Source organism: Crocuta crocuta, unplaced genomic scaffold, assembly GCF_008692635.1.
Source record: "Crocuta crocuta isolate KB4526 unplaced genomic scaffold, BGI_CrCroc_1.0 scaffold581, whole genome shotgun sequence".
Lineage (NCBI taxonomy): Eukaryota > Metazoa > Chordata > Mammalia > Carnivora > Hyaenidae > Crocuta > Crocuta crocuta.
The window spans coordinates 559,590-566,882 of NW_027528635.1; the positions used below are offsets into that span (position 1 = coordinate 559,590).

At 40.7% G+C, this 7,293-nt stretch overlaps 1 protein-coding gene across 6 annotated transcripts in view; it reads left to right on the forward strand.

Moving 5' to 3' along the window:
• SLITRK4 (SLIT and NTRK like family member 4) overlaps window positions 1–7,293 on the forward strand; it is a 694,124-nt gene that overhangs the window by 72,479 nt on the left and 614,352 nt on the right. The window lies entirely within an intron of this gene.

The window sequence follows — 7,293 nt, forward strand, 5'->3', positions numbered from 1 at the left end:
TTCTCTCAAGTTATCTTTCCTGTTTTTCTCTAGAATTATTTGAAAATTTATCTATATAAGTTATGTAGATATTTTCATTGAATTTATATCAAATACATACATTTATTTGGGGAGGAGTTGCTTTATGATATTTATATCTTTGTCCATAATCATGGCATCACTTCATTTATACAGATTTTCAAAAATTTACTTCTTAAAGTTTGTACATTCTTTTGTAGAGACTACACGTGTGAAGATCATTCTTAGGTGCTTTGTCTTTTAATTAATGAATTTTAATTATGAATCAGATATTCTCCGTATTATTTATAATTCATCTATTTCTATACACAGGAGCACTATTAATTTTTGAGCTTTTAATTTAATGTCCAATTGAAAACTTTTCTTATTTATGGTAGCTTTTCATTTTTTTTCTTTTTGGTAAATTTCTGGCTCTCTAACTACATCATTTGCAGTAATGATACAATTTTCTTCCTTCCCGGTGATACTTTTTATTTCTGTTTTAATAGATTGGCTAGAACTTCCAAAGTAATCTTCATGTTAAATAGTAATGGTAATAGTATTTTTGCCTTCTTCTTGATTTCAATGGGTTGAACTCCACTCTTTGACCATTAAGAATAATGTGACTCTTTTTTTTTTTAATGTTTTATTTATTTCTAGGAGAGAGAGAGAAAGAGAGAGAGAGAGAGACAGTGTGAGCAGGGGAGGGTCAGAGAGAGAGGGAGTCACAGACTGAAACAGGCTCCAGGCTCTGAGCTGGCAGTCAGCACAGAGCCCGACGCGGGGCTCGAACCCATGAACCGCGAGATCATGACCCAAGCGAAAGTCGGACGCTTAACCGACTAAGCCACCCAGGTGCCCCATAATGTGACTCTTTTGTCCAAAATAACTCCTTTGTGAGAATTGGAATTTCTTGCATTTCTTTTCCTCTTCTTTCTGTCTTTCTCGCTTTCTGAGTCTTTGAAAATACAACCTGGCATTGTGGAATCCATTTTTGCAACTTAACTCTTAGTTTTGTTTGGTTTTCACAATATCATTTTCTTATTTTAAATTAAAAGAAAATTAATTTAGTAATCACACCAAAAGCAATTATTTAAAGTATATATTTACAGTTATTTAGAGTATATATTTATAGAGCAGCCTGTTCTTTCAAAATTTTCCAAAACTGCCTTGAATTTTAATTGTTTCTCTCTTGATATTTTCTCTTTTTTGTTTCTAGCATACATTTGCAAGTAGTTTTATTTGGGAAGACATTCAATATTTTATTCATGAAGAGTGCCAAGTGGGCATAACTGCTGAGTGATAGCTTGCTTACAGATGTAGTCACACGTGAGCAACACTTTCTCTGAATAAAACTGTCACAGAGTTTGATTCCATGTACTTTAGGATTTGTGTGGTAGAGGAGCCTGGGGTCAACCTGCATCAGTCACTTGTAGGCTTTTCTTCTCCCTTTGTGTTTCCTTAATGGATATTCATGGGATTCTTTCTTTGAAATTGAAGTCTAGCAATTCCACTAAGGAAAAAAAATACAATAAGATAAATGTAGGGTATGCAATTAATTTTATTCATTTTCCTTAATACATTTTGAGCACTTTCCATTGGCAGGAAAAAGGTCTTTGTCTATTAACTTTGCTTATTAACTTTGTCCTCTCTGATTCCTTCTTTCAAAATCACCAGTTATCTGTAGGTTGCGTCTTTGGCATGAATATGTCTTCCACATTGGTCATGTACTTATCGTAGAATTTTTATCGTTTTATCCCTTCCCTTCATGAACTGGAAGAAATTGTTCAAGTTTTGCATACCTTTTGCAAGTATTCTATACGTGGGATCTCATTTAGTTCTCCAAATTTGCTTTCCACAAGTGACATTCAATTATCATCTCTGTTTTGACAAATGACATGACCGATGCTGAGAGAATGTAAGTCATTTGCACAGATTCATAGAGATGGTACATTTCAACTCCATAGTCCGTGTTCCAAAGCGGTTCATCATCTGGTTTCTCCAGGGTGAGTCAGGTGTTCATTTGTTCATTATAGTTTTTCATTTGGCCATTGTGGTTTCCATCTTTTTCCTTATTTCAGGTTATCCCTCATTTCTAGTGTTTGATCTTGTACAGAAGAGGCATTCTCCTCCAGAGTCTTGTGAAGAAGATGGATTATTTTTAGGAACAATAGCTTTCTTGTGCCTTCTACTGTTAGCAAGAAACTGTATTTTTAAAAAGTTTTAAGAAGTCATTACTGACCAAAAGAAATGTTAAAGAAATGAGCCTTTATGTTTCAAAGTAACTACTATAGGATGTCTTACTTATAGGAGTACTTAATTTAATTTTATTTTTTTAATAGTTTATTGTCAAGTTGGTTTCCATATAACACCCAGTGCTCATCCCCACAAGTGCCCTCCTCCATGCCCATCACCCCCTTCCCCTCCCCCCCAAACCCATCAGTCCTCAGTTTGTTCTCAGCATTCAGGAGTACTTAATTTTAAAAAGTAGCTAGTTCGCTACCTCTTCTGATCATCAGATCTTGGTAACTCCATCTGTTTACTCAAAAATACATATTGTACACCCATCAGCCATTATCTTCAGCAGTGGGAAAAAAGACATTTTCGCTAGAATGTAATAAGATAATAAATTGTGCTTTGTCAGTTGTCTAGGAACTTTGGCTAAAACCCTAAAGCTGAGAACAATAGTGCTAGACACAGTCATTCATGACATACTGAAAACTAGTGAAATTGGTCCAGCGACCTCTTCTCCATCTTTCCTATATAAGAGAAATAATAAACATTTTAAATGGGATCGTTGAAGGGAACTGTTAGGAATAGCAACTAGAATGGCTTTTATTTTCAAAAAATTTTTTAAGTTTATTTATTTATGGAGGGAGAGAGTAGAGAGAGAGAGGGAGAGGGAGAATCCCTGAAGCGGGGCTCAATCTTATGAACTGTGAAATCATGACCTGAGCCAAAATCAAGAGTCAGATTCTTAACTAACTGGTACTCTGGTACCCTTAGAATGGCTTTTAAAAAACTCTCCTCTAAACTTGAGGTGGGGGGGACTCCTAGGTGGCTCAGTTGGTTGAGGGTCTGACTCTTATTTTTGGCTCAGGTCATGATTCTGTGTCATGGGATCATGCTCTAAGCTTAGTGTGGAGCCTGCTTAAGATTCTCTCTCTTCTCCCTCTGCCTGCCCTTCTCCCCTGCTCCCATGTACTCTTTCTCTCTCTCTCTCAAATAAAAGAAAATGAATTAAAAACAAACAACTTGAGTTGGAAGAGGGTTTCTTAAGAAACCACTTGTACAGATTGGTTATGTCTGTAAAAGAAGACTGGCATTACATTCTCTGGATGTAACTTTATGTTCTTCCTGAACTTGGGCACAAATTTTGGGGAGAAATTCATTTGCCCAAATCATGATCCCACTCAGATGGAGTACAGTGAAAGAGTTCTTAGAGGAATTGGACATTGTCTTCTGGAGTTTGGGGGGCATACACAAACATAGAAATCAAGAGTTGATTTAGTAGCTCCAAATGGCAGTGCAAGGAGAAAGATCAGCGGTTGGCCAGACTACAGTTTGATCTTTTGGTGTGTTAAAATGAGTGATTTTCCTTTGGGTCAGGTGGACAGCTCAGAAGGTCGTCCGCTTGAGTTGTCTTGAGGTCCAGATGGGACCACGCCCAAGAGAGCTGCTTACTGGAGTGAAAGGACCCAAACAGGGGAAGCCATAGGTCTTCTGCCCTCCTAGGAGCGTATAGGGTGTTGCAAGAAGTCATCCAAAGAATGCATTGCATGAATGAAAGAATCCATTATGGAGGTCAATGGCCAGTGCTCTGAAGAATGACTAATGAGCCACACACACACACAAAAAGCTAGTATGTGGCCACATATTATAAAATGGAATCCTAGAGGCTGGATTTATTTATTTTTTTCTTTTCTTTTTTTTTAATAGTTTATTTTCAAGTTGGTTTCCATATAATACCCAGTGCTTATCCCCGCAAATGCCCTCCTCCATGCCCATCACCTCCCTTCCCCTCCCCCCCCCATACCCATCAGTCCTCAGTTTGTTCTCAGCATTCAAGAGTCTCTCATGGTTTGTACAGGCTGGATTTATAAATATATCAGCTGGGGCACCTGGGTGGCTCAGTTGGTTGGGTGCCCGACTTTGGTTCAGGTCATGATCTCACAGTTCATGGGTTTGAGCCCTGTGTCGGGTTCTGTGCTGACAGCTCAGAGCCTGGAGCCTGATTCAGATTCTATGTTTCTCTCTGTCTGCACCTCCCCCGCTTGTGCTCTCTCTCTCTTTCTTTCAAAAATAAATAAATGCTAAAAAAAATACAGCAGCCAATGCAAGGTATGCTCCTCCTCTTCTTCTAATTCCCCTAATCCTTGCCCAACCCTGAGGAGTCTGTTATTGATTGCTTTGTAACAAATAATCCTCCACTGTAATGTCTTAGATACAATAAAAATTAATCTCACAGTTTTTATGGGTCAGCAATTCAGAAGTGGCTAAGGAAGGCAGGTCGGGCTAAAGATCTTTCAGGAAGTTGCATTGCAGATGTTGGCTGGGGATGCAGCCATCTGAAGGCTTGAGCGGGGCTGGAGGATTCACTTCTAAGATAGCACATTCACTTGGCTTTTGGTAGGAAGCTTCAGGTTTTTGTTGACTTTTGGAGGGAGGGCTCATTTCCTTTTCCATATGAACCTCTTCATAAGGCTCCTCAAGGGTCTTCCCTTCATGGCAGCTGGTTTTCTAAAGAGCATGTCATCTAATAGAACAGGAAGGATTGCCGCAGCGCCTTCCGTGCCTAACTCTGAAATAGCACTGCGTCACTTGTGCAAAGTGCTGTCACTCAGGTCTGCCATATTCAGTGTGGGAAGGGACTACAAGAACAAGGTGAATCCCAGGGGGTGTGAATTATTTGAGGTCCTTTTAAGGCTGGTCACCTCCGGCTAGCAAGAGTGGTGGAGTTGAGGGAAGAAGGAAAGAGGAGGCCAGCCCCTGCTCACCCCCTCATCTTCGTGGCAGATCCCATGGCCTCATTCAGGAGAGCAGGAGGTGCTTTGAATCAGACTTCAGGCTGAAAGTGAGTCATAATTACTGAATGTAGAGCCCTCATAAGTCCCGGTTTGCCTAGGAGAGTCCCTGTTTACTCCTGAACCCTGGTATCCAGTCTGACTTGATATTTTTCCTGAACATTTAACTTTTAATGAAGTATTAATATTAGTAGTTCCACTCAAATATGTCAGGGCAGCTTTGGCCGATCTGCAATTTCCATTTCCATTTTGTGACTAAGTCTCATCTTGCAGTGGGTTAGAGGCTTGTGTAGTGGACACTGGTGGCCCATTTCTCCTCTTCTGTCCTTTGTTTTTAAAGACAGTATGCAAGATGCTTGCAATGACTATTTTCTATTCTCAGTTGGGAATCGGGAGAAGTGATTGACTCAGCTGTCCCGTTGTCTGTGCCGACAACTGCAAAAGTCATGAAACTACTGCATCCTCACTTGGCAATGTACCTTTTCCGTAGCTATGAGCCCCAAAGAGCAAAAAGTACATATTTAATGAAAAAATGAAGTACTCAATTTTTATCTCTTGAGAAAACTGACGATATAAACAAAATATTCATCAGTATTTCCCACTCCCCCCTGGGGGTCACAGTGGTACGATTGATCACGTGAAAACCAGAAATCGCAAATCTGCTGAAGAAGCACCAGCGACCTTTTCAAGTGTTAGTTGTCATTTAAGAAGACTGTTCAGAGGGTGACGTGCTCCTGCTAACACGTGCAGCTGCGAAAGGTGTGTTTACAGGTTACTCATTGAAACATGACTTGTCTTTCAAAAGGAGATCGCTGTTCTCAATTCAGGTTTTCAAACTTCAGAATATGCCTACAGAGGAAATAAAAGGGTAGCTCATAGTGTGTTGGCCCCATATCAGTATCCTTAGATGCTTCAGATGAAAACAGAAAATGAGTTTATTTCAGTAATCGTCACACTTTTAAGAAACCAAATTTATGGAATCAAGGCAAGGCTTTGGGAAGATCATTGTGTCAAAGATGAAATATCTGACGTTATTGTGAATGCTCCTTTAAATGTTCAAAACTGGGGGCGCCCGGGTGGCCCGCTGTGTTGAGCGTAGGACTTCGGCTCAGGTCATGATCTGGCAGTTTGTGGGTTTGAGGTCTGCATCAGGTTCCTGCTGTCCCCGCAGAGCCCACTTGGATCTTCTGTCTCCTGCTCTGTCTGCTCCTCCCCCACTGGCGTGTGCACTCTCTCTCAAAAAATAAAGAACATTTAAAAAAAAAAAAAGTCCAGGGGCGCCTGGGTGGCTCAGTCAGTTAAGTGTCCGACTTTAGCTCAGGTCATGAACTCGCAGTTCGAGGGTTCGAGCCCCGCATCGGACTCTGTGCTGACAGCTCAGAGCCCGGAGCCTGCTTCAGATTGGGTCTCCCTCTCACCTCTCTCTGCCCCTCCCCTGCTGCGCTTTGTCTCTGTCTTTCAAAAAGAAATAAACATTAAAAAAAAAATAGTCCGAAACTGAAGGGTGCCTGGCTGGCTCAGTTGGTAGAGCATGTGACTCTTGATCACAGGGTTGTGCATTCATGCCCCATGTTGGGAGGAGAGTGTCCTTAAAAAAAAATAATAATTTAAAAAAGTTCAAAACTGAAGAGAGAACATTTTATTTTGTAATTTACACTTACATGTCAGNCAAAAACATCAGCATTTTTGTTTTGATGTCCATGATCAACCTGATTTTAGAAATGATTGAATTTTTGAAGAAGTACTGAAAAATCAACCTAGGTGGCTTACATTGTTTAATTTTTTTTCATGGAGGTCTTCTAAATTTTGGCTATTTCTTTTATATCAAAATCAATGGAAAAATCTATATTCTTAAAAAAAATTTTTTTAAAATGTTTACTTTTGAGAGAGAGAATGCAAGCAGGGGAGGGTCAGAGAGAGAGGGAGACACAGAATCAGAAGCAGGCTCTAGTCTCTGAGCCGTCAGCACAGAGCCCACGGCGGGGCTTGAACTCCCGAACCGGGAGGTCATACCCGGAGCCGCCGCTGAATCAGTGAGCCACGCCCCGGTAAATTTATAGCCTATACCCGGGTTTCAGCAGGTGAGAGGTGGTGGCTGTGCAATGCGTCAATGCGGCGAGGCTGAACTACTTTTCATGAGTTCCTTCCCCTGTATATTTCGCTTGGTCTGGGCGGGCAGGGACACGTTGCGTGACTTTGGTGGGCGGAGGAAAAGCAGCAGTGGTTGAGGTCTTTCACCTGTGAGAGGTGGAGGCGGGTGCCCTTGTAGTTT